The sequence below is a fragment of the Numida meleagris genome, chromosome 22 (assembly GCF_002078875.1).
Source record: "Numida meleagris isolate 19003 breed g44 Domestic line chromosome 22, NumMel1.0, whole genome shotgun sequence".
Classification (NCBI taxonomy): Eukaryota; Metazoa; Chordata; class Aves; order Galliformes; family Numididae; genus Numida; species Numida meleagris.
The window spans coordinates 4,739,574-4,763,574 of record NC_034430.1 but is presented as its reverse complement, the minus strand read 5'-3'; the positions used below and the strand labels follow the sequence as shown (position 1 = coordinate 4,763,574).

The following is a 24,001-nucleotide window of genomic DNA, read 5'->3' as shown; positions in this document are numbered from 1 at the left end:
AGCAGATATATTACTGCACTACAGTTTGGGCTAGAGAAGAGACATCTCTGATCTTTCAGGGAACTGAAAACTCCCTGAGATGCACAAGGGAGCTCCCTCCATGGTCCTGTGGGGAATGGGGCCGTAGGATCGTTACAGCACGAGTGGTCTAACCACAGCTGGAACCTCAGCCAATAACACTAGTGCATGCAGGCAGGATCGCTGGTTTTTTTAGCAGAGGATCAAAGGCACTTAATGAAGATGCTTATCAATGTTTCCTTTCTTAGCCATTATTCAACACGTGGCTTTGAGCCCTGTTTTAACCACACGAGTATTCCAGTTGTCAGGAGCTTTCTGCTCACACTCTGAAAACCACAATGCCATTCTTGCACAGAACTCTTGTCCTAAATCTCTTGGAAGTAGAAAAATTTTACCTCAATTTTACAATGAAAAAGCTGAACTCTAGGAAATAAGAGATAGAAAATGTCATCCATTTTAAGGGCTCTAATGGCAGGCAGGCAAATATTCTTCACAGCACAGATCAGTCTCTAGAGGGCACAGCATTCACGTACACTTTTGCGCTGGCTTGACCTTTCCTGCCATTCCCTTCCAGTGCACCCCATTACTACTTGATGTCACATGCAGCTCCCTGACCAAGTCCTTATTTCTGTCATTAGCAAGTACTGAATTTTTCCAAGTTCCTCGTACAACACCTCTTCCTCACATCCTATTACATCTGCTACAGGCTTCTCATATGAATTTTAGAGCAAGACTTTTACATATTACTTTTACACTTCTGTTTTTCAAAACCCCAAACAGATCAGAATTTGCTTTGCCTTAAGTCAGCTATGTTCGGCTCCAGTAAATTCCTATTTTCTTTCAGTAAAATACAGGCTTGGATTTTTCTGCTGTTAAATTCACTGACTGTTTTTCTCCAATATTCCTAATGCAATTAGCATAACAAGATAAAGGAATCAAGTCCTTTTCCATTTTTCTTCCTTTACAAAAGGACTGATGACAAACTGGGAATCAGAATCTGTATTGAATTACATTTGCCACAAAAGAGTTCATTAAGTAATAGTACATAATAAAAATCATCTGTCAACTTGAGGGATCGGGCAAATTCACTTAACGAAACAGCTGGTTATTTTCTACAGCACTCTATAGCCCAAATGGTCAACATGAGCAAGAAGGACGACTGAGAAAAAGGGAAGTAAGGAGCAGCTCAGCCACGAGCATGCTGAGCCCCAGCTTCAAGGCTCGTTTCTTCTGCACAGCCATAGCCTGGCTGCAGCAGCACTGCCCTGGTGCCTTGGTTTCCCCCTCACTCCAGGGATGGTAGCAGCTCTTTTCACACAAAAGGGATTACGAAGTGAGGGCACAACAGAGCACGAGATGTTTCCCCAGCTGGAAATATCACAAGATGAGCAGACTTTCCATCCCACTCCAACAAATCAGCCAGTCCTGGCTGTGATGGAGAAGGGCACCACGATTCCTGTTCCATGCACGAGGCTAAAGTGGCTGCACCATGTCCTGGAAGAGCAGCATCACCACTCCCAGCCTCCCAAGGAGGGAAACTCAATGTGACAGTGTTCAACCTGTGAAGTTTGCGCTCTCAGCAGCAAATCTAGGAAGGGAGCTGAAAGGTGAGTGCCCATCCTTTGCTCTAACAAGTCACAAAAACTGACAAAATTTACCTCTCCTGCATTCAGCTCACTCACTGAATAATCCAAACCCCTGCAAACCGCCTGCACTGCTTTGGCTCAAGGGATTTGTTCCAAGCTCCTTGAAGGCCCATAACATGCCACTTACAGTAGGAGTACTACAGGAAATCCTCTGCCACAGAGACAGCTCTCCGGGAACAGAGGTCATCGCTGACATGGCATTGCTACGTGCCTCCAGTGCCCTTCCTGCATGTATTTAACACAACAGTCTCAGCAGAGCAGCCCTCCTTACAAGCGGTCAGCTTCATTTTCATCTTGTTGACTCTTTGCCACTTAAGGATTTGCTACAAGTCATTCTCAGCAGTTCCTAGTCTTCCACTTACCTACAAGAATGTGAGATTTATTCAGCTGTATGGAAGTAGGTCTCAGGAGTGAATGGGTGTAGAAGGCTGTGCACTAGATCCTTCTCGGGCAACCAACCAAAGCCAGTTGTGAATGTTAGAAACAGAACACATCAGTTTTAAGAATCTCATACCAGGACACAACCAGGATGGAAACACCAACCCTAGCACATTGATGGAATCGCTTACAACTTCACAGAGCTTTACAGAATCCGAAAGAATTCAGTAGACACTTGCAGGAGTTGCAGTCACCTGGATTTGTAACACTGGAGACAGAACCATCTCCATCGGTGGGCACAGAGCAGGTTCTCTCCCTTTCCTCGAGCCTTGCACTGCTCATTTCTGCAGTTTTTCCAAAGTAATGTAATCCAGCTATCCAAAACAAACTTCTAGAAAATTAGCTTGCTTGTTTCCTAAGTCCATTATATTTAACATGTAGGGAGGGGATGGATTGGATAGCTATTAATCAAAGGATGGGTTTTATTCCTGTGATGTCATACACTGCAGAAATTGAGCTCACACCGTTTATTAAATTACAGGAATGTCAAGGAAAAATAGATAGCTCTAATAATACATTTTTGCCTATCTGTTATATTTTATATATAGCTTGTAGAGGAGAATTAAAAAGTTTTCTACCATATACAATTACAACTTTAAAAAAAAAACAGATTCTGTTACTAATGCAGAATACAATTATTCTAGGCAAAGGGTTTATTCTTTCACCAACATTTGAGATTACTGCAGCTCAGAGCCTGGGGGAGAGCAAGAGGATTGCTCCAAGATAAGAAAGTCTGCGCTTAAAGACATAAATGCTGTAGATGAGGAAAGAATAACAAGCACACCAATGTCTCCTACAGGCAGCCCCTCTATACAGGGGATCAGCTCTGGCAGGCACACGCTGTTTGCGTAGCACTACCAGCACCCCAGTCAAGCGGATGCTACTGGAGCAGAGGAATACTGGGCTGCCAATGGATTCCAGCATGTCACAGCTGCCAGGTTGGTGGAAGCATCTAACAAGAGAGAACAAGAGAGAAGTGGGCCAGAAATCTCTGCTCTTACTGAGACCCCGCCCAGCCTGAGAAGTAGGATGGCATCAGGCTCACCAAGGTCAGAAGACTCATAAAACTGTTTCCATGAAGAGCATCTCTGCCTATTATTCCCAAACCACTCCTAAGCACTGACAGCCTTTCTTGTTAGCTACTACTTTTTTTTTCCTTTTAATTAACAGTTCAAGAAGCATCCCTCTACACAGTTGCAGGCCCATCAAAATCTGACATTACCTCATTTTTATTCTTCTCCCACCATCCTCCCTCCTCTCATCTCCAGGACTTTCCTGTGATTCAGCATGAGCCCTTCCCAGCTCCTCTTGCAAGCTGCAAACTGAGTCATTATTGGATGGAAGGCTTCCAAGGAAAGTGCCCAAATGGTGTCGATGCACCGAATCTTTCCTCTGGGAACAGGACTCACAGGAACACTATGAGGGAACGCTGTGCTGCAATTCAAGATGTGGGAGCAAAACAAGTCAGAACTAAATTCTGAACTCCACACTATTAAGAACTGTGACATTTAAAAAAAAGTTTGAGGTGAATCATTTGCGTTGGTCTTCAGTTTCACATTGATCTTGCAAAGTCAGACATGAGTAAGTATACTGGAGTGTTATAACCTTCCACGGAGCAGACTACATAAAATGTAAATTTATCAATAACTGCAATTGCATAGGGCAGGGGGAAGCTCTCTAAGGGATTTAACTGGTAAAGCCAATTGACAGAACACTACAGTTAGGGATAGCCCAAGGTGAGGAGAAACAGAAACCCAGGAACGCATCTGTCACGTTGGTAGGAGAACTTGACCTCATTTTCATATTCATTTCTCAGGGACGTGTCCCTCTTGCTCTTTCACAGGTGCTTCTGCAAAGGTGGGGCTCATCTGAACTGCAGCATCTTATTGAACATGTATGCCTTTCTCACCTCTGAGAGCACACTGGCTCCTGGGAGAAATGAAGTATCCAACCAAGAATGCAAACAACAGGGAGCAAAGTGCACATTTCAACGTTTCACACAGCTTTCCTGCTCCTCTGGAGCACTTTGCTTTGGCAGACATGCACGTGGAAAATAAGGAGGAAAGTACAAAGACCACCTAGCATCCCTCACACCCCAAGGCAGGATCCGCGCTGTGCAAGACGCCTGTCTAGATAAGGTAGATATGGTTGAAACAGGTAGACCTGATCCTGCCTCGAGCAATGAGCCAGACTAGCTGGCTTCTTGCACAGAAGAAAGTTTATGAACATATCCTCTTAAAAAGTAGACAAATGTTCCAAACAGTGGTTGCCAATACACCTCATCCCTATACTGACAGTGATCAATAAGACCAGCTTCTGCCTTATCTGATCAATTTCCCACATAGGTCCTATGATCTGCTCATTTGTGAAACAGTAGCCTGCCCTATGTTCCACCTCATTAATTGTATGAAAGGATGCAACACACAGAGAAACATTGCAGTTTAAGAAAAGTACCCAGTCTTAACTAAAAATTAAAGACAATTCACTTATTGATCAATAGTTCAGAAGTTGCCCACCAACTTCCTGTATGATCTCTGTGCTCTGGAGGTTTCTCTCTGTAACTCTGAACAATCTCTTTGCTTGCTGAAATTGCTCTTTCACAGGCTTCCAGCAACACCTGTGAGTCCTAACACGTTGTGAACAGATGGGAGGAGACTGCATCGCACCGTATGCAGTAGTGGAACACTGAAGGTCTGTGTGTCGGCCTCCTCAGTTCATCCCACCGTGCTCAGTATAGGATCCTCACCTGATGCAAAACTGCCCTGCCAAGCACAGCTTGGAATCATGACATTGAAAAAATGCAGTCATTTTAAAACCAGTAGAGCTATCTTAGACTGACTAGTGATCTTCAGTGTACTCATGCAACAATTAAAAATATTAACTCTACAGCAAGGCACACTGGGGCAGGCACTGCAAGATAATGAAAGTGAGCTCAAAAACTGAATGGCTCTTACCCATTCACCCAAGGATTTTCAACAGCTTGTTTCCCAGTTGTTCTTTTCCAAGGGCCTTTTCTTGTCCTCATTTGCACTGCCCGAGCAGGCTCCGTGGGGTGTGTATGATTACTGCCCCATCTTAATAAGATATCTTACATATAACACAAGTCACTGATAAATGCCTGCTTGCTGTTGTGTCTGTGCTTCACCATTTGTATGCTACTGAATTAATCTTATTAGGAAGTATAATATTCAGAACATTTATTCCTTACTTCCTTTCATTTGTATAAATATGTTGCTCTGCCATGTTCTAATTGCCTAACATCTGTTAGAAGGAAGAGAAAATAAACACATTATGGCAAGAACAAACTGTAATACCCTTTTAAAGAGCAAAAATGTGGAGTGGGCTGAGAAAACCAGGAGTACTGAAGCCCAAGAAGTGAAAGCCATCCAGGCCACCGAGCAGGAAGTTCTTGAGCCCAGTGCTAGCAGTGGACTGAATCACTGACACTGAGACAAGTCAGTTCACTCAGTTCAGTTTTAGCTTTTGATTGAAGTGTTAATTTACTCAAAGTGATGTTTTGGCCAACACACAGCGCACGTGAATGCAGAGAGGCGTGAGAAATGTTTGGAATATTTGAGAAGCATGTAGGCAATGCCACAAGAACCAGGGACAAAGAAGCACCGTGAGTGGAGCACAGGCTCAGTAACCCTTGTGGGTCCCAGCTCAGGATGGCCTACAACTCCAAGCGTGTCCCCCAGTGCAGTTGCCATCAGCTATTAAGAAGCCCTTGAGCTTCAGGTTTCAGCCAGCTCTGGTCTGCAGTTTACAGGCTCACTGAAGCAGCTTATTAGCATCTCCATTAGCCTAGTGGGAACAACTGTTAGTAGTAAAGAGAAATCAGGATAATTGGCTAGATCTTTCTGCTGTAAGGAACAAGAAGCTGAACAGACGCAGAGCTCAATTCATTTGATTTTACCTGCCTAAGAAGCACTGCTTCAAATCTTTCCTCTGCCCCAGCTTGCATTTTTAACTCCTATTTTAAAGAAAAATAAAGCCTGCTGTTAAAACATTGTCAAGTCCTGAGGTCCTCAACCTGCTGGATGCCACTTGTACACATCAAAGGCTTTCTGAAGGAGGAGATGACAGTTACAATTTATTGTGTGTTTGTTAGAAATGACTTAACCATAGACACAGAGCCCTGTAAGTAGTTTACTTCTTGAGCTTTGTTATGAATTCTCTGATACTGTCCCTCAGTAATGCACAGCATTGCACAAGTCACAAGCATTGCTGGCACACCGATCCTGTGCCATGGGGTAGTGTGGCCAGTCACCATGAAAGCTCACTGCCCTCTTCCAATGAGCCCCTTTTCCACAAGGGCCCATTTGGCAAAGCCAGCCAACAGCAGCAAAATCTAATGTATTCATGGATAAAAACCTTGTATGAGGTTTCAGGCCTCCAGAAACACAAGTAGATGTAGTGTAGATGCCAAGCTAGGAGAGTCCTTAATTTGCTAACTCTGGCAGGGAGAGGAAAAAACAAATGCACATTTGTTATTTCCAGTGGGTTAGCATTTTCCTTCCCTGAGCTGGACAGACCATCTGAGCGGAGAGGAGGCAGCACTGCTTTCAAATGTTTATTTTTAATGAGCAAAAATATTCTGCCTCTGCTTTGCAGATGCAGCTACAAGGTAAGACACAGTCCTGCCTGTGTGGTTAATGGCTTTTTGTCAGGACAAGTTAACACAGTGTTCTTGGAACGTATTATCACAGCCACCAAATCCATGAAAGTGTATGCCTTGAGACTTCTGGACCCACAGACATGAGGAGGCACTTACCCATTGCCCAGCACGCTGCACAGTGGTGCTTGGTGGGTGCAGCAGAGCTGCCCAGCCCTGCCCACCTCCCTGCAGCAGCACCAGCCTCGAGTCTTGCTTTCTTTCTAGAAAGCCTCCCCAGGAGCTGGAAACCCTCAGTCAGCACTGACTACCACTGTGCTCACCACAATCTGTGGCTTGGCAGCATTGCATGACTTTGGACAGTTTCTCTTGCCAAGGGACAAACTAATTCACACATGGAGTTATGGATGCAATCATCTCCTTTTTAAAGCCCATTTCGATCCTTAATTGTATGCACACAAAGACATCTATTCTCTCGAGCACGTCAGTGATATTATTAACACTTAGAAATACAGAAATAGCTCTTTCCCTCCCTCCATCAAGAGGGACATTTGGTCTTTACATATGGACACACCATTTCAGCTTAAGTTCTTAGAAAGTAGTTGTTGAAATCCAACTCGATGTTTGTTTTCAGTTTGTTTTCCTTTGAGAGACCTCCAGGGAAAGAAAAAAAAAAAGACAAGAGTCCTTTCAAATCCGTGATGAATGGAAAACACTCTCCAGAACACACAAAGGGTGAAAATGATTTACACTTTAAAGCCTGGCTGATTTGAAACATTTATCTGTGTGGAAATCCCTTTCTTTAATAGGGAAATATTGATGACTGAACTACTTTACATACTTAAATCGGCAGGAGAGATACCTGGCACCTCAGCAACTCTTGTGAACTAGAAAAACTCATAAGCTAACTTGTGACAGTGTCAGTCACACTACTTAGAGCAGTTTCAAACAATGCATGAAACTCTCAGACCCAGCTTCAAGGATAGAATTAGGACAGTCACCTCCAGTTTCAGGACAGCCAACATGCTCTTTCCCTCCCCGATCACACCAGCAGACGTGGGCAGTCATTCACCAGGGGAACACTTGCCCTGTCTGGGCACATCCCTCCACCAAAGCTGTCACTCTCATTCCTATGCCACGGAGGAGAAGCACACAGCGAAACATCTCCCCAAACTCCGCTTCTGAGTGCAGCCAGACTAAAGTCAACCGCAATGTCAGAACTTGATTTATTGCCATTAAAACATTATAAAAGTAACAAATAGGAAAGAAGCTTCCCAGTTATCCTGAAGATTTGTCCTCTTTGCATGCCTGGGAGGAATACATTGTGTGATTCACCTTCAGTTTACAAATGGCCACACAATATGGAAAAAATAATGAAGCATGAAATACAAAACCTGCATTTGAACTGAACCATTAAGCAGTAAAGGCAACACAGCTGGATCCAGTTCAAGCGCTCTTATCCTGATACAGAGTAAGTACCAGCCTGATTTAGAAGCCCGTCCAAATCACCCCACCCCAAAACACATCCCTTCAGCAAGGGAAGGGATTCAGTGCAACAACACACTGACTTCTATGCCAGGCTCGGGCAGGAAAAGCTGTACTGAAGGTACAAGGTGGAGAGCATTTGAAGAGCAACGATTTGCACCAGATTAGAAGTTAACTCTTGGCAACAGAGCAGCAATTACGGGAATTTTGAGCCAGCTTTAGCTCATTTGTTCCTGTGGAAATACAGAACAACTTCGGGGAAATTACTAGGATAATGCTAAGGAAAAACACTAAGAGCAGTGTTCTTCAGAGCCCAGTCAGAGAAACACATAGCCTCATTTGAATTGCTGCTCTTCTCCAGTCATTTGCTAATTTGCAGAGGCTCACAGGAAATAACAACATTGTTCCATTGAAGATCTGCACTTCAGTTACCCTTTGTATACCTTCACAAACAGCAGCAAGTGCACTTCCAAGCATCCAAGTCATGGGCAGCTTCTCCTGGTATGAGCTGGACCGGTCTGAAGGATGGATGGACATCAGGATCCAAACTCATAGCTGCTGCATGGAAACTGGGAAAAGACCAGAAGTCTTGGGACAGCTTTGTTCTAAACAGAATGCACTACTGTGATACCACACCTGTATAGGAGCCTTTTCCATAGAAGCAGAAAGAGGAATGCCTCAGCAGGGCTGCTGGTGAGGATTCAGAAGCACTGTGCTTGCCTCGAGCTCCAGACAAAAGGAGGCTTTATCAGATGCTGTGGGCAAGAGAGGGCCAAGAAGAGCAGGTGTTTCTTCAGTCGCTTCTATTTGCTGTAGCAGACACTGATTTGGGATGAAGGGAGGCCAGTGAAGCTATTTGGATGAGACCCGGCAAGGTGGCAATTGGCTCGGCCACCTGGCACACTGGGAACAGAAGCAACCTCCGGCACGCAGCCAGCCGCTTGGCAGAGCATAAGTGGGAATTTTTTAATTTATTTTTTATTGCTAGTATGGATGGGACCAGGTTGGCAACTGAGATAGCAAGGTTTACACAGGTACATAATCCATATGCTGTGGACATCAGTGCTGTCCAAAAACAGCGTATTGCACAGAGCTCAGCGCATCATCTGCACCGCTCCCAGCGCTTCAGATGCTGGAGCCGTTTGTGCACCTGTGCTGCGAGCTGTACAGCCTCTGGAAGCACTCAAAGCTCTCACTTGGGTTAGGACTCCTTCCATCTTCACCTGCTAGATGATGGGAACAGTAATTCTGAGCTATGCGGCCACGCTGTCCCTGTCCCCTGCTCTCATGGTGAGGAACAGGTTTGGCCCAGAGCCGTTGTGCTGCTACAAAGCGGGCCCTCAGTGAGATGATCCCACATACCCACCGAGCCTGCAGGGCTGCACATGCATAGAACAGGGTATAATGACCTGAAGAACCACGTGCATGTTTTTATAAAAGCATATTGCTCATCTGAATTGGATCCAAAACTCTTCAACCACTTTATATTTAAAATGCAGCTTCCCATTTCTGTACCAAATAGCATTGCCTGCCTTTCAGTACTGCCTGTTCTTGAAGGAGATCGGATATCAGCTATCAATTGCAGTAGCAAGCATCTAATTTGACTTTGGCAGCGAGATGACAGTGTCTTGAATGCTAAATTACATCTGCAAAAAGGTCAAAGCCCGTGGATACCTGAGCATTTACATAATTCAAACAGCTCATCATCAGTTGCCTCCATTTTATTTTATTTTTTTCTTTCGCGCTACTCCAGGCAACAATTTTGATGTGACTTTCAGGAAAGGGACTTTTAGTGGGTAATGTTCTTGGGTTTGACCTTGTTTCTGCAGTGTTAATTACTGTCATTATCAACTGCTTGTACCTTCAGAAAAAAAAAAAAGGCAGTTAGTGGTGGAAATCGGCCCTCCCCTGCAATCTTTGTAATAAACCAGAAACCCTGCCATGGAACAAACAGCGTTCTGTGGTGGAGCATCGCCTCCCGGCCCCTCCTCCCAGCATGAAATAACCCAGAGCCGTTCAATACACTGCTGCATTGGTTGGTCAGCTTCTCAGCTGGTGTGCACTGCTGAAAGCCACGCTGGAACGCAGGGATCGGGCACCAGCCAGCAGCCCCAGAGACAAGCATTTCTCAGCAGCCACCGATTTCCTGTGCCCTTTGAAACAAATTTTAATACAGAAAACAGTGTAATGGAAAAGGATTTCTGACCCCCATTTACAGCGAGGAGCAAAGTCAGGTCTTTCAGATCCTCATCTCTGATTTTCTGGATGACAGATGAGTCACTTTCCCCCTCACTGCCTCAGTTTCCATTCCCCTGCCCGAAGCTCAGTCTGCACAGCAGCTCCGGCTGAATTCTTGCTGAATTCTTCTGCTTGCAGTTCTCCTAAGCACACCTCATTACTGATAACCTATTCAAGCATTCCTCGTGGTTTATATGCTGCAGATGAATTACAGCTTTGTAATTAATCTTCCTCCTTATAACTCTATATGTTAATTACCGTGATTATTTCTGGTAATTCCATTTTATAAATGCTCCTAAAAGTACGAAGCACTGACTGCACTATCTGAAATGAAATCTCTGTTCAGAAAATGCAAGGAGGGAGCAGAGGGTGCAGGACACAGTCTTTAGAAACCAAGATGAAATTGTACGAGTGCTGAGTGCTTGGTTCTTCACTGGGCTCCTCCTGCCCCATAACTCCTCGGCCTAATTACCATCCCTCAGCACAGGAGCATTTTGATCTTGCCTGCTCATAAGGCAAGAGATCACTCGCTGATGGACTCGTTGATTCCCTTCCCCTCCCATCTCTGGCAAAAAATAAAACGGAAAGTTTGCTTTGAGCGAGTGCACTTGCTCCTTGCTTTGGAAGAAAACTTAAAAACAAGCATACCCCGCGTTCCAAACACATTTAACACCTGTGCCATCAAAAGAAACCTGTCAGCCAGCTATTTGCCTCCCTCCTCAGGCATCACTGCTCGTCCCATTATGCAGCACTTGTTCCAGCACCAGCCAGCCAGCTTCAGTGGTCGGCCTGATTAGCCGGCTTGCTGCTTCCCTCCCAGCTCATTTCTCCACTTGAATTCTGCCTCCCCCTATCTGAATTTCAAGAGATGATATTTTTGTTGTCTACAATCTGAAACCATGATAGAGAGACATGTTTAGGGTTAATAAGCGTCTCTGTCAGTAGAATATTCGATCAGCATGAATAACCATCGTATCTCTCCCCACCCTTCTGACTGATGATAGCTAAATTACTTCTAAATATAGCCCTTAAAATCTGCATTAATCCTGTCTGCTTCAAGCATGTTGGGTTTATTGACAGCATGAAGATATAAGGCAAGCACCTGCACAGAACACAAGCTTATAAAACAGGAAATAAGAGCAATCCAGGTGAAGTGCAGCTTCCATTAACCTTGTCTTTTTGGTTTCACTTCTCTAAAAACAGACTATCACTGAATAATCTCACCGCGGACAGCTCTGCACTGCAGCCTAACGAGAGCGCTGTGCAGCAGTGCCTCTTCCATTCGTACTGTATTATTGTCCAGCCTGGAGATAAGTAGCCAGAACAAGAGCTTCTTCTTCATCTAGCAATGAAGAGAGCTTAAAAAGAATAGTAATTTGTTAGAACTTTCAGTGTCCCTTTCCTACAAGAATGGTGTTCCTAGTTGGTGTACCCAAACACTGCAGCCATCACAAGCAGTTCAAATCACAGCAGAAGACAATCCAATTTACAAACCCAGAGCATTTCTGTATGAGCTAGCAGGATGTTGTCATATTTTAATGGCCACTTTACTTAATGTCTTACTTTCCCCAAAGAATGCAGCACCCAGATTGACAGCACAGTTCTTTTTAGGTTTAGACATGCAGCGTCGAAGTATAGGTATTTTTCTCTTCCCTGCATCAAGTTGTTCTCCCATGACGGACGGGGCCAAGAGAACAGCCTCTTACACTGCTTTGATGTTTTTCAAATGTTATTATACCATTGAGTTTGTTTCAAACGCAGCGATGAAGCATGCCACATACCAGACATCAGGTGGAGAAGCCTCTTCTGCACAAGGCAAGCAGAGAATGGAGAAGGGTAAGTGCATTAACAACCAAAGGGGAGAAAGACCCCAACCACTAGAACTATTTAATGTCATATCAGCCTAGCTGCAGGCAGGACAAGGAGTCAGTGCAGTTACCATTGCTGTCTCGCAGAATGACAATGCACCTGGCAGGACTAAGCTGTTCACCACCACATCCATCCAAAAGAACTTGCCATCCAAACAAACATATAAGGCAGAAGCATTAGGGGAGCTAACAATCCAGTCAAGGTGACTCTGCTTGTCAGCTGCCTAAACGAACTATTCATCTAGCATCACATTCTTTTCCTGCCCATCTCTGAGGTGCCCTCAGGAAAAGTCAAAGAATTATATAGGCTGGATAAGTTCTTCTAACAAGCACATGCAGAAGACAGGCTTTAGTTTCAGCAGCTCTGCTTTCTACCCTGCTGTCCTAACCACACAGCTGTAAACATTGGTTTTATTCTTTTTGTGCCCCTGCTCTTGCTTTCACCATTCCCTCTCTACTACTTTATGGTCCGTAATATCTGCAATTCTGATTTAGTGCTGAATATGTAAAATCTGATTGATCCAAAGTTTCAACATCCATGAATCAGTTCTCTGTATAAACCCACGCTACATATTTGAACAGCAGAATAAGCTGTTTCTTCTAGAGAGAGAAGCCATCAGGTCACCAGCAAATAGTGGATGGGTAATACTCGTCCTTAGATGAAACCAGAGGAGTGCTGAGCTATTAATATTTCTAAAATTCTTCATAATGCATTGTAGATTTATGAACTAGGTGAAGAACTATGTGTGATCTGAAACCTAACATTTCAGAGCAAAGAATCTATCCACACTGAGCGTGCTTGGGAACACCAGCCTTGTGATCAGTCTGATACACAGACATAGACCTGAAATGCCAGAAAAGAGTCCCTTTGTAGGATATTCAGATCACAAAGATTTTAAAAGGGAACCTCAGTTACCAACCTCCCACCTCCAGTCTTCCTATATGGTTTCCTACCTTTCAGTCAGAGACAACTTCTTTCAAGGCCAAAGCCAAAAAAAACCACCACACCATTTTGCTACATCCAGTACAGAATGATTTACATTGCAGCTAAAACCAAGGAACCTTCTATGGTGAGCTGACATGTTTAAAGCAAGCCTTCTGGAAGGCAACTGGAGGAGCTGGTAAGACTGGAACCTCCCCTACCAGGCTCAGGGCCATTTCACCAACACTCAGTGCTTTAAGAAGTCTACAACAAACCCACAGATACACATCCAGAGTCAATGCTGTTTCAGTCTACTGTAAATTACAAATAACTCCATTAACTCCTAGAGTTACATCAAAGCAAGAGGTAAATAAGGCCCTGATCATATTCCCTCTAAGGACAGCCTGCCCATCACACTTTGGGTTAATGTACTTTGCTGCTAGTTCTGGGCTGTTCGCCATCAGTAGTAATTGGATTGCAAGAAAGGCAGATATCTGGTTCCAAATGACATTTCTATCAATATCTGTCTGTTTACAGGTGTCTGTCATAACCTTCAAATATACTTCAATGTCTCAATCACCCAAGCACTGAATGTATGCTGGGAAGATTCATCAAGCAAATCACAACTACTGCTCAAGTTTTTGCCTTCTAAAAACATGAAAGAACAAACCTTCCCTCGCCCAGAATTGAGAAGCCACGCAGATTCCATGGCCAAGTCATCACAACAGAGCAAATGGTTTGGACTTTTTTGTCTTGATTTTCAGCAACATGGTTGATCAATGCTTTCAAATGAAAAAAAAAAAAACTTTTCTGTGGAGTTTAAGTAAAGAAGAGAACAACACTAAAGCCTTCGATCAGAAAGAAAGAGCGCTATCACATGCACCGTACAGCTGCATACCGAGCTGCACAAAACATGCCATTTGTTCCAGACTACAAGGAGGCACATCAGGGTCTACTTCCCTGGCTTCCCCAAATTTCCTCCCTGCATTCGGGGAGCAGACAGCAATGTTGTCAGTTTACACAAAGGTAGCCTTGTCCCTACAGTAAGCAACTTTCTGTCAGAAAGGCTTAAAGTTAGCACACAGTTAAACAGGTCACCTAAAATCCTGAAGCCTGTTGAATGTCTCCACCTTGATGAAGCGCAGCTTATTCCCATACCACAAACAAAAATGGAACAATTCTGACGTCGGATTCTGCAATCCTTTCTTATTTCTGATAAGCCTCAGTACTATTTGGGAGGGCTTTGAGGAAAGGTCAATTACGTGGTGACTACATAGGACGCAGGCAGGAGAGAATCCCATTTCTAGAGTTGACTGTGATACTTTTTTGATTGAAAGCTTCAGTTCTTGTAATCAAGTGGTTACTGCTTTCATTAAGCAGAACAGGACAGAATAAATCCTCACAATTACAGGCAGGAGATATAAAGAGTTGTGGGGCTCAGAGTAAAACAAGTGAGATTCATTAAGAAAGTCTCATGATGTTGGAAGGTGAGCAGGGAATCCCAGCTCTTGGATTGGTGTTGCAAACAAACAAGTGCTGCTACCACGTTTGGCACTGTATGTGCAATGCTGTTAAAGCTCCATAATATGCTGCCAAGCCTACCCAGCACAGCACGTGCCTTCCTTAAGAAGAAAGAATACCCCATCCTCAAAACAGTGATCCCTCAAGCATTCTAACCTCCACAAACTCATTTCTATTTATTTTGCCTTGCTAATGGCCTAACCAGTTAGAAAGGGGCTTATGCGTGTCAGATTAAAGCTCTGTGATAATGTCTTTAATGTTCCACTTTAATATTAGATTTAATTAGGACAGCAAGGAGGTGGAGAGGGAGGAGGGCTGAAACCTGGAAAGTGTCGCCAGCAGCTCCTTTTCAACATCTGAATTGGAATGGCTTTTAGCCAGATAAGCAATTACTCCAGCAGCAGACAGACAACCCATGCATGCGAGGCCCATATGCTCCTGCCTAGCCCAGGCAAGGAGCTCCAGGAAGCTCTGTCACTTCCCACTCTGCTCTCCAAGCAGATCTAAGATGCACTCATGCTCACAAACGAGTCCCTCAGAAAACAGAGTTCTTGAGATGACAGACAGCCCCAAACCCTTTCATCTCTGTAGCCTTCAAAATAACTGCAGTGTCACTTGCAGCAGGAGGCAGGGACAAAGCTGCAAGTCTGTGATCTCTCTTCTCAGCTCAGCAGGAAGGAAATGCTCGGTTAAGTGCACGACCTTGGAGGCAGCTTCCTTCAAAGACAGGCAGCAGTGCAGCCAGCCTCAGCTGGGACAAACAGGCCAGCATGCTGGGGTGAGGTGACAGGACTTAATAGTGCCCAGCAGACAGAAGATGAAAGCAGCCCTCCTTGCAGCAGCACAGATGGCAGCACTGATGGCACTACAGAAATGCTTCTTGGAGAGAAGCCCCGGTCTCCTGTGCTGTTTACACCAGCCCTGCCAGACCCATCCTTGTCACTGAGTGCAGACAGGTAGCAGCTGGGGAGAAAGGCAGTTCTGCATCCAGGTCCATTAAGACTCCACGATGTCCTCACTGTTTTCAGGTACTGCAAGGTCCTGTCCTGCAGAAACACCCACACAAGTGCTCCTGCAACCAAACTCCACTGTTAAATCAGTGCAGCAGATGGCAGAGCTGTGGTGAAACGACCATGGATGAGAACAATCAGCTCCAGTTTAACTATGTGCATGGTACTTGCCTGTTGCTCTAGGAGGGTAAAACCACTCTCTCATGGATTAAGCAAATACTTTGTATCAATCGATGCACATCAACAGAACAGCAGTTAACTGAGGGACTCTGGTCCCTGCTGTTAATGTAATTAAGATAAACACACACCAGTTCCCAAGCAGCAGGCAAGAGAGGCTCAGAAGCCCACATCTCATACCCCCCCCCAGGCAGGGGTCTCCAAGCATTCCATCTCAACCACAGCCACATCATGAGCCAGGTTCCCAGTCCGTTCTTATTCAACAGGAATCAGCACACTGATTCTCTTTTAAAGCACCTCATGTCCCTAGTCTGTAGGGAACCAGAACTGCTTGCATTAGTAGTAGCGGTTACATATTACATTTACAGAGCCCCTTGTCCAAGGATTACAGACTTTCCAAAACTTAATTAATTAAGCTGTAACACCTCCCCCTCTCCCCCCTACCATCCATAAGGTGCATTAAATTCTCTGTCAGCATTTTTTGGATAAAGCACTATTTTATAGCAGTTATTAATTGGCTGTAGGCATCAAGTTCCTCAACCAGAGAAAGATTTAATTCCTGCCTTTCAAGCACTAAGCTTTAAGTCAGGACTCCGGGGGCTTCTAGATTTCGCTTCTGCCACTGTCTTGCTCTCCTGACACCAAACATTGGTTGTCTAGCCACTTGCTCCCATGAGGAATCAGAGACAAAATGGATAACCAAGGGATTAAAATGAGTACCTAAGAACAGTTGGCAGCGTACATGCTACATGCAGCCTCTCAGCCCAAAACAAACAGCTCTGGCCTGCCTTTTCATTTGGATGATCTGATGCCACGTCACAAGATGGTTCTCCCACACACCCTGTGCTGGCAAGCTTCACCTTCTTGTCCCCATTTGTCTGCAAGGCCACCACAGAAAGAAAAAGCGATTTGCCTGTGTTCTGGGCTGGAAGACATGACCACCAAACCTCCTGAGTGACTCTGGCTCAGTCTTCTTCCTTCGACAGGTTTCCAGGGGTTCAGGCTGACTCTCACTCTGCAAGTACAACACTTAATGCAGTGAGGGTCCAGCTAAGATTGGGCTCTGATGCTATTATCACAACTTACACTGAAGTTTCCTACAAGCATCTCAGGTTTCTTTCTTTCCTCCTCATACCAAGAACCTCATACCCATCTACATTTCTAAATCTGAACTGAAAGTCAAGGCAGTCTAACCTCCTGTCACAGAAGAGAGAAATCCAGATCATTAGAGGGGTGGCCATTTCCAGCTACACACAATCTTTTATATTCTGCAGGGCTGTGGCAAAAAGCCTCAGAGTTCCAGCTAAAAGTCAAAGAGATTTGCCCATGCACAGCAGGGAGCTCATGTGCCCCAATCCCCCCACCCCTTAATGATCTATGGATTATGCTGTGTGACCTTTCTGAATACTGTCAGATCCCTAGACGATAGGCTTGGAGTCTGTGATCTGTGGCACAGCAGAAGTATTCTTTACCCTCTGTAGAAAGCAAAGGGATTTTTATAGGGTATATGTATGAGAAATTGACACCTCTATTTTCATCCACAGCACAAGAGATGCAGGCAGATGATTCCATTTCGGGCCTGCTAGGGAAACCAAGCGAAGCGGAACCCATAGACCTCCTCAGAATCTTTCTATTCTAAAACGACTGTAATAGAAAGAGGTGCGAGTGCCTTGGGCACATCCAGCAGCACCTGGATATACTGGGAACTGGGAAAAGACTGCCCAAAAGCTGGAATGAAAGCACAAATGGATACACGAAGGAATGCAGAACAACACGCAGAAGAATTGGAGTGCCTGCTTCTCCTTCTGACCCAACTGAACAGCCCCTCCACTTAGCACAGAACCTTGTGCTCAGCTCTTCACAGCTCACTGCTGCGATGAAGAGATGCTGTGTTACTGGGAAGAAAAGGGTTATGAGCTCACAGTTTAGAAATAAATCAGCCTTCGTGTTGTTTCGGAAATAATCTATGAGAAGGGTTTGGTTGTAAAAGGCATTGTATAAATGAAAGCACTATTATTGTTTGACAATAATAAAAACTAAACAGTTTTCTTATATTTGCTTGGAATAAAACCATTTTGCAGATGTCTTCAGACAGACTTTTAAACTGCTTTCCACAGCTTAATTTCCCCTTTTAGGTTTTTATTACATTTAAATTAGAATTATGCCTGTAAGCAGTCAAGAGCAACTTTTTACAAGTCTGTGATTGCTGAACTTTTCTCTGCTCCTATCACCTTTGCTCAGGAGCCTGCAAACAAGCTTTGCCCCTTTTCTGATACTCGTCATACTCCCTTCTTTAAGTAACAGCATTGACACCTACCCTACCTTCGAGCTTTCAAAATAACTCCTTCCTGCAGCTCATTACTGCTCTAATTACTTATTATTAGCAGAAGAGCCAAAAGCTCATCTGCATGTTTGCCTGAGTCTTAGTAAAAGTGACCTGTTTGTCAAGATTCAACTAGAGTTTGGTAATTTTGGTAGTGACCATAAGGGAAGAGACTCTTCCACCATTCTCTTCTCCCTGAAAGAACAACTGGTCTTGCTCCACGCAACAGCATTAAGCTCTTATGCTGTATTCCACTTATTTATATTTTCTAAAGATCAGAAACAGGGACTACAGCATTGGACAATGTCCTCATGACAGTAAATAAATGGGACTGTTCCACAGTAGACACGTGGGTGTTTGGACAGACATTTCCTAAGCTTGGTTTGCTCAGAGACTGTCAGCGCAGAACACAAATCATCATGCATCACAGCAGCACTGGCAACAGCAGACATGCAAAGAGACATTGAGCTGCGCACACCGTACGCTGCCTGGATGCTCTCCCCTCCCTCCTCAGGGACACGAGAAGAAGTTTGTTTTTCCAGGTATCGCTTTGGAGTAGCCCGAGTACAGCCACTTGGCAACCCCCCCCCCCCCGAAAGGAAGGCTGCATCCAAACTACCAATACACACCACAAAACACCAGTGGGAAGTACCTCTAGAGAGGTTGCCTTCTTGCTCACTCATCTTTGTATTTTCAAGGTTCCTCACTTCAGTAGAGGCAGCTGCAATTGCTGCAGGCCAAATTAATGCAGCATGTTAAAGAGGAGATCAGCACACCTGCTCTCTAATAAAGATTTTACTTCTGTTGCTATATTTATTCTTGTTTCACTCAAACTAAAGTAAATGCTATGCAGACTCAAAGCTGCTCTTTGCATATGGAGAAACGCAGCAAGAGCCCGCAGGTACACCCAACACACAGAATTAAGTAAACAATTATGTTACCTCATATACTCTCAGTTAACTCCCATGTCTGGATTCAGTTCATACTTTCTGGGCTGAAGAGATCTTGGTAAATCAGCAACAACTATTCAATTAGAGCCATCTTCAGATTACTTCCTGCTCCCCAAGATTTGACAATTCTATGAATTTTTCTCAAAACTGTTAACTCAGTGAGCTACAGCCACTTAACACACCACCACGAATGTGCCATTTGCCCCACGGACTAAGGAAACTCACTATAATTAAAAAAGCTCAACTTGACAAACACTAAATACAAATGAACAACACTGGAATATTAGCTTCAACTAAACAACGATATCATCAGTTCATTAACTATACTAAATATATATATACATATAGGCAGTATTCAGCAAGTCAGCCGCGCTCCTCAGTCACTCGCTGCACTTGTTCCTGCAATGCACGTGTGCTTGAGGCTTGAAGATTCGACTTTGAATCTTGAAGAACATGGCATTTTTCACATTGGAGTGCTGTTTTCCCAAGGGGAACAGCCTGTTACATGAGGGGCTGCTAACCTCCCCACAGGCCGCAGCAGGCTGGATGAAGCCTAGCTCTCAACAGGAAGAAAAAGCTTCAGAAAAACACATCTCCTGCAGAGCCCCAACAGCCAGCGCAGAAAGCAGCACCACCTCTAGACAAAAAACACGCTCACTCTGAGGCAAAGTTAGATCATAAAACATACCTGTGCATTTTGGAGGAGCAGCCCAAGCAGCTCCTGCTGAGCCCTCGGCGTCCCTCAGCGCCCACTGCAGCACCACTCCGGGCTCGGAATGTTCCAGAAGCAATCCTGGCCTCACCACAAGCAGAGCTCAGATTCAGCTTAAAGGTTGTGTTTCCCATTTTCTTTAATTTCTGTCTCTCTTTTAAAGAAAGACACCTGAAACTCCTGCAGAACCTGCCCTGGCCCACCTGAGGCATTCAGCTGAGCTGTGGCAGATAGGGGCCGCTGTGGGGACAAGCCTCTTCCTGCCACTCCATAGGCCCTCAATCTCCTCAGGTTTTCATCAATTAAAAAAATATATATCATCTGATTAGACTTGATAATATCCTCCTTAATTATCATCTCCTAAATCCATCTCTAATCCAGAAGAATCCTGCTTTAATCCCAGCCCACTACTGTCCGCCATTACACGCTTCCCACAGAGATCTCCAGTAATGGGGGACCAGGAGAAGGAAGGGCCCAGGCCCGGGGTGGGCAGGGCCCAGGAGCACTGTGTTCTCAGCTGGTGGTGGTGTGACCCAGGTGCTCCTTCAGTACTTGTCTGCCAGCGGCCTGGATCAAAGTGGAGTTCAGTGAGTGTTGCCCAGGTGTACGACACCGAGTTATCAGCCTTGAAGCAGTGAGCTGGAACCAATCTGCGATATCAGCAAGTCCCTGCTAATTCCCAGGCGCTGTTATCGGCTATCACATATCTCGTCGTGCCTCCAGGCTGAGATCCCCACTTCCAGATGCGAGCCCCATTATTCAGCGTTATAAGGTAAATGCCAAGACCCCGTGCGGGATCTGCTACCCTCCATTTTTATTCCCTTTTACAGCAGTTGTGTGTCTTCCCTCCTGTGTTTAACATGAATGAGAGCATGAACAGCCTTGTGAATAGCAAATGTGATGCTGCGTGGTATGCTTGTGAATCTAAGGCTTGAAGCAGAGTGCTAAAACTCCTGTTGCCATAGCTTTCATCCCTCTTAGACTTACATGTGTCACATAAGCTGAATGAGGTACACAGCCAGAGCAGGAGAGAGGTGTACAAGAAAGGAGGGAGCCACAAGCAGAGCAGGAATCCTTTCTTTTAATTTTGGCTTCATGATTCAATACTTATGATGTCAATAACTTTAAACTGTAAACAGCAAGCTAACAAAAGGCACGTGTGGGAGGGAGTTAAACTGAAGCCCAGGATGACTGGCATTCCTTGCAATCACTACTCAGTTTCAAAAACCTATGTGTTCATTTGGACCTCTCGTTAGCAATGATGGCCATCCCAATGGAGATGCCAATACCAGAAGGGCCAACAGTCCCATTTATACTGTGTGCAGTGGCATGTGCCTGAGTCTAGGTAACAAAGGTAGGAAATTGTTCCTATTTCACATAACTATTTGATCCCCTGGGTACCTTGTGTACTGCTACAGGAGGTGACAATAAATGGGAAGGTGTCTGCAGGAGTTAGTTCATTTTGTTTTCTGCTCTGTGGAAGGTAAGGGAAATGTTTCAGCTAGCAAGGATGTCTTGGGAATCTTACAGGTGAGTAACAAATTGTTCTCTTTGATAGTGTTTGTAAGAGGTGCCAATCCACACTAGGGCTGTAAAGCAAGCAAGCAGCTGTTCTGTGCTGGTGCCCTGAGTGGCTTTGGGTATTCCTCCGCTGAGAAGTAAGCCACACAAAAAACTGAAGTGGGGGAAGGGTGGAAGGTAGCTTGGTAGGTAGCAGTGACAGAAAGGAAAGGACGGAATTTGCTTTTATTGTGCTGCTTGTAACAGTCTTTAGTTTTTAAACTTCACAGAAAGTTAGGAATCCTTCAGTTATGTTTTGGAGATTAGCGTGTGATTTATCATGGAGGCAGCCAGAAGGTAGCAATGTAGCAAGAAAAGGTGAACCGAGGCTCAAGGGGCCCATGTGCTGGGCCCTCAAAAAAGGTTTTGATTCTAGATACTGCTTCCTGTCCTGCATGGCTCAATCCCATGGCAAAGTATATTGTAGAATAACTTTCAGTGTTTTTATCTTTGTTTGCTGGTAAGTGCTGAAGGCGGTGTATTATGAAGAAAATTGACGCAGCCCACATTTCCGTTACAATGGGGCACTCAGATGTGTGTTCTGTGGATCTTGTTTCCCCACGCACAGAGATTAGAGCACTGTCTGACTGGTTTGGGTCCTACTCCAGGTGTGTAAGAAACGTGCTCCAGCTGGCTCAGATCTTGAAGGTTGGTCTGAGCATCAGCTGAAGGTTAGTGGTGTATGAACTATATGTATTACTTGACTATAAGTACAGCCACTACTTAATTAGATTAATTACCTGCATGGCTTGGCGTGGAGATGCACAAATAGGTCTGGGATATATGTGAGTGTCACACTCATGATTTTGAGAGAAACAAGCAGAAAAACAAGGCTTGTGACTGCTTCTGAGTAGGGGCTATCGTGTGGATAGGCACACACGTGTTGGTTTAGGAAATGCAAAGAACTGAACAGTTCTGTAATCTTAAGATCTACAGTTGTGGAGCTTTGGAGGCTGTGGCCAGTTTGTGGCAGGGGTGTTGCTGTTTTCTGGCACTGAACAAACCAAAGTTTATGTGAATGACGAACATTTGTGCAAGCCAGCCTGAGCCTGATACAGCTGTTGATTGGATTCTGCAAGTTCCTCTTGTTGCCCTGCAGCAGACCTGGAAGCGTTCACAGCTGTTGAGATGAACAAGACATGTTTGCAGCTGCATCCTCTTCCCAGCATGTCAGGAGACTGCTGTGAGCTCCGAGAAGGGCACAGGAGGAGGGTGAGTGCGTTAGGAGGGCTCTGTGTGCACAGGTGTGCTGAGAATAAATACAAAACACTAGAGTGAGGGAGCAAGCTGGAGTTCTTCTCAGGTTAATGCACACTCTGCTGGTTGAACAGCCGTTGCCTGGATTCAGTTCTTGGCTGTTCTGCAAGCTTTCAGACAAAGCTTTTGGTTTGCCATGCAAATAGGTGGCACCCAGCCTGCCTCGGGGAGCATGTGACTGTGTCAGGAGGGCTGGCTGACCCCTAGCAACCAGAGCTCATCTCATAGAGTGGTGGTACATCTCCAGGATTTGTTCCTCCCATTCAGCAGAAGTGGTTGACCGCACCATCGGCAGAAGGTACTGTGGGGGGGAGAGGGTGTCTCTGGTGAGGGCACGTTTGCTCATTCCTCAGTAATAAAAAGGGCTGCTCACAGGACCTGCTAGCCAAGCTCCAGTGAACATCACTGGAATGAATCTGATATATTTTATTTGTATTTCCTGTGCAGTCTTCTAATTTGGCTGCCTGTAGCCTTGTGCTCGTCTCCCTATTACAGTACTTAATTGAAATAAAATATGTGCAACACCTGTTATGCTTGGACCCCGAGCTCACCTGGGGTCTGTGCCTCGATATGAATAGTAATAGCTTCAGATTACATTTTTGAATGATTTGCTTTGTGCTTCTATACCACTGCATAATTAAATACAGCAGGGCTGTATTTAGATTGCTTTTCTGTTGCAAGGCCTAACTCAGGACAAGAAATGGCAATTGCACAGGGTAAATCAGTTTTGAATAAGATGTCAAAAGACTGCATGAAGGAGATGCCAGAAGGTTAACCCACATATTCAGACCTTCTTATGTCTTGAGCAAATGGGCTCTAGTTTACTGCTGTGGGTGAGGATAAGGCATTGAACCAGAAGATCTGGGAGGGAGTGGCAAGACCCCTGTGCTATTTGGGTCAGTACTGTGAGAGCACTATGTTGAAGGATCAGGCTGTGGGATCTGCTTTACTGTTGTGGATTGACAATGAACTGCTCTTCACACAACAAACATTTGGGGGAAAAGGGGCTGAAATGTTGAAATCTTGATGTCTGATAGATGCTCTGCTTAGTAATCCTGTGTTCAGGCTTTTATCGAGGTAAAGAAACTGAGTTGAAGTATAGGAGAGTGGGTAACAGGTGTCAAAAATATTGCCTCATGTGCACATTTTAATTTGGCTTTTAGGTTTAATACTTGACATTTTTAACTGAGTAACTGAGTAATATGTGTTTATAGAGGTAATAAAACTAATGCCTCAAACGTGAACCTTTCACTGAGCCTAA

General features: G+C 44.7%; 1 protein-coding gene across 1 annotated transcript in view; it reads right to left on the bottom strand.

The window, feature by feature from the left end:
• CSMD2 (CUB and Sushi multiple domains 2) overlaps nucleotides 1–20,034 on the bottom strand; it is a 276,129-nt gene extending 256,095 nt beyond the window's left edge. Inside the window, exon 1 of the mRNA XM_021375375.1 lies at nucleotides 19,900–20,034. The gene's annotated coding sequence lies outside the window, so the exon portion shown is untranslated. The remainder of the gene's footprint in view (nucleotides 1–19,899) is intronic.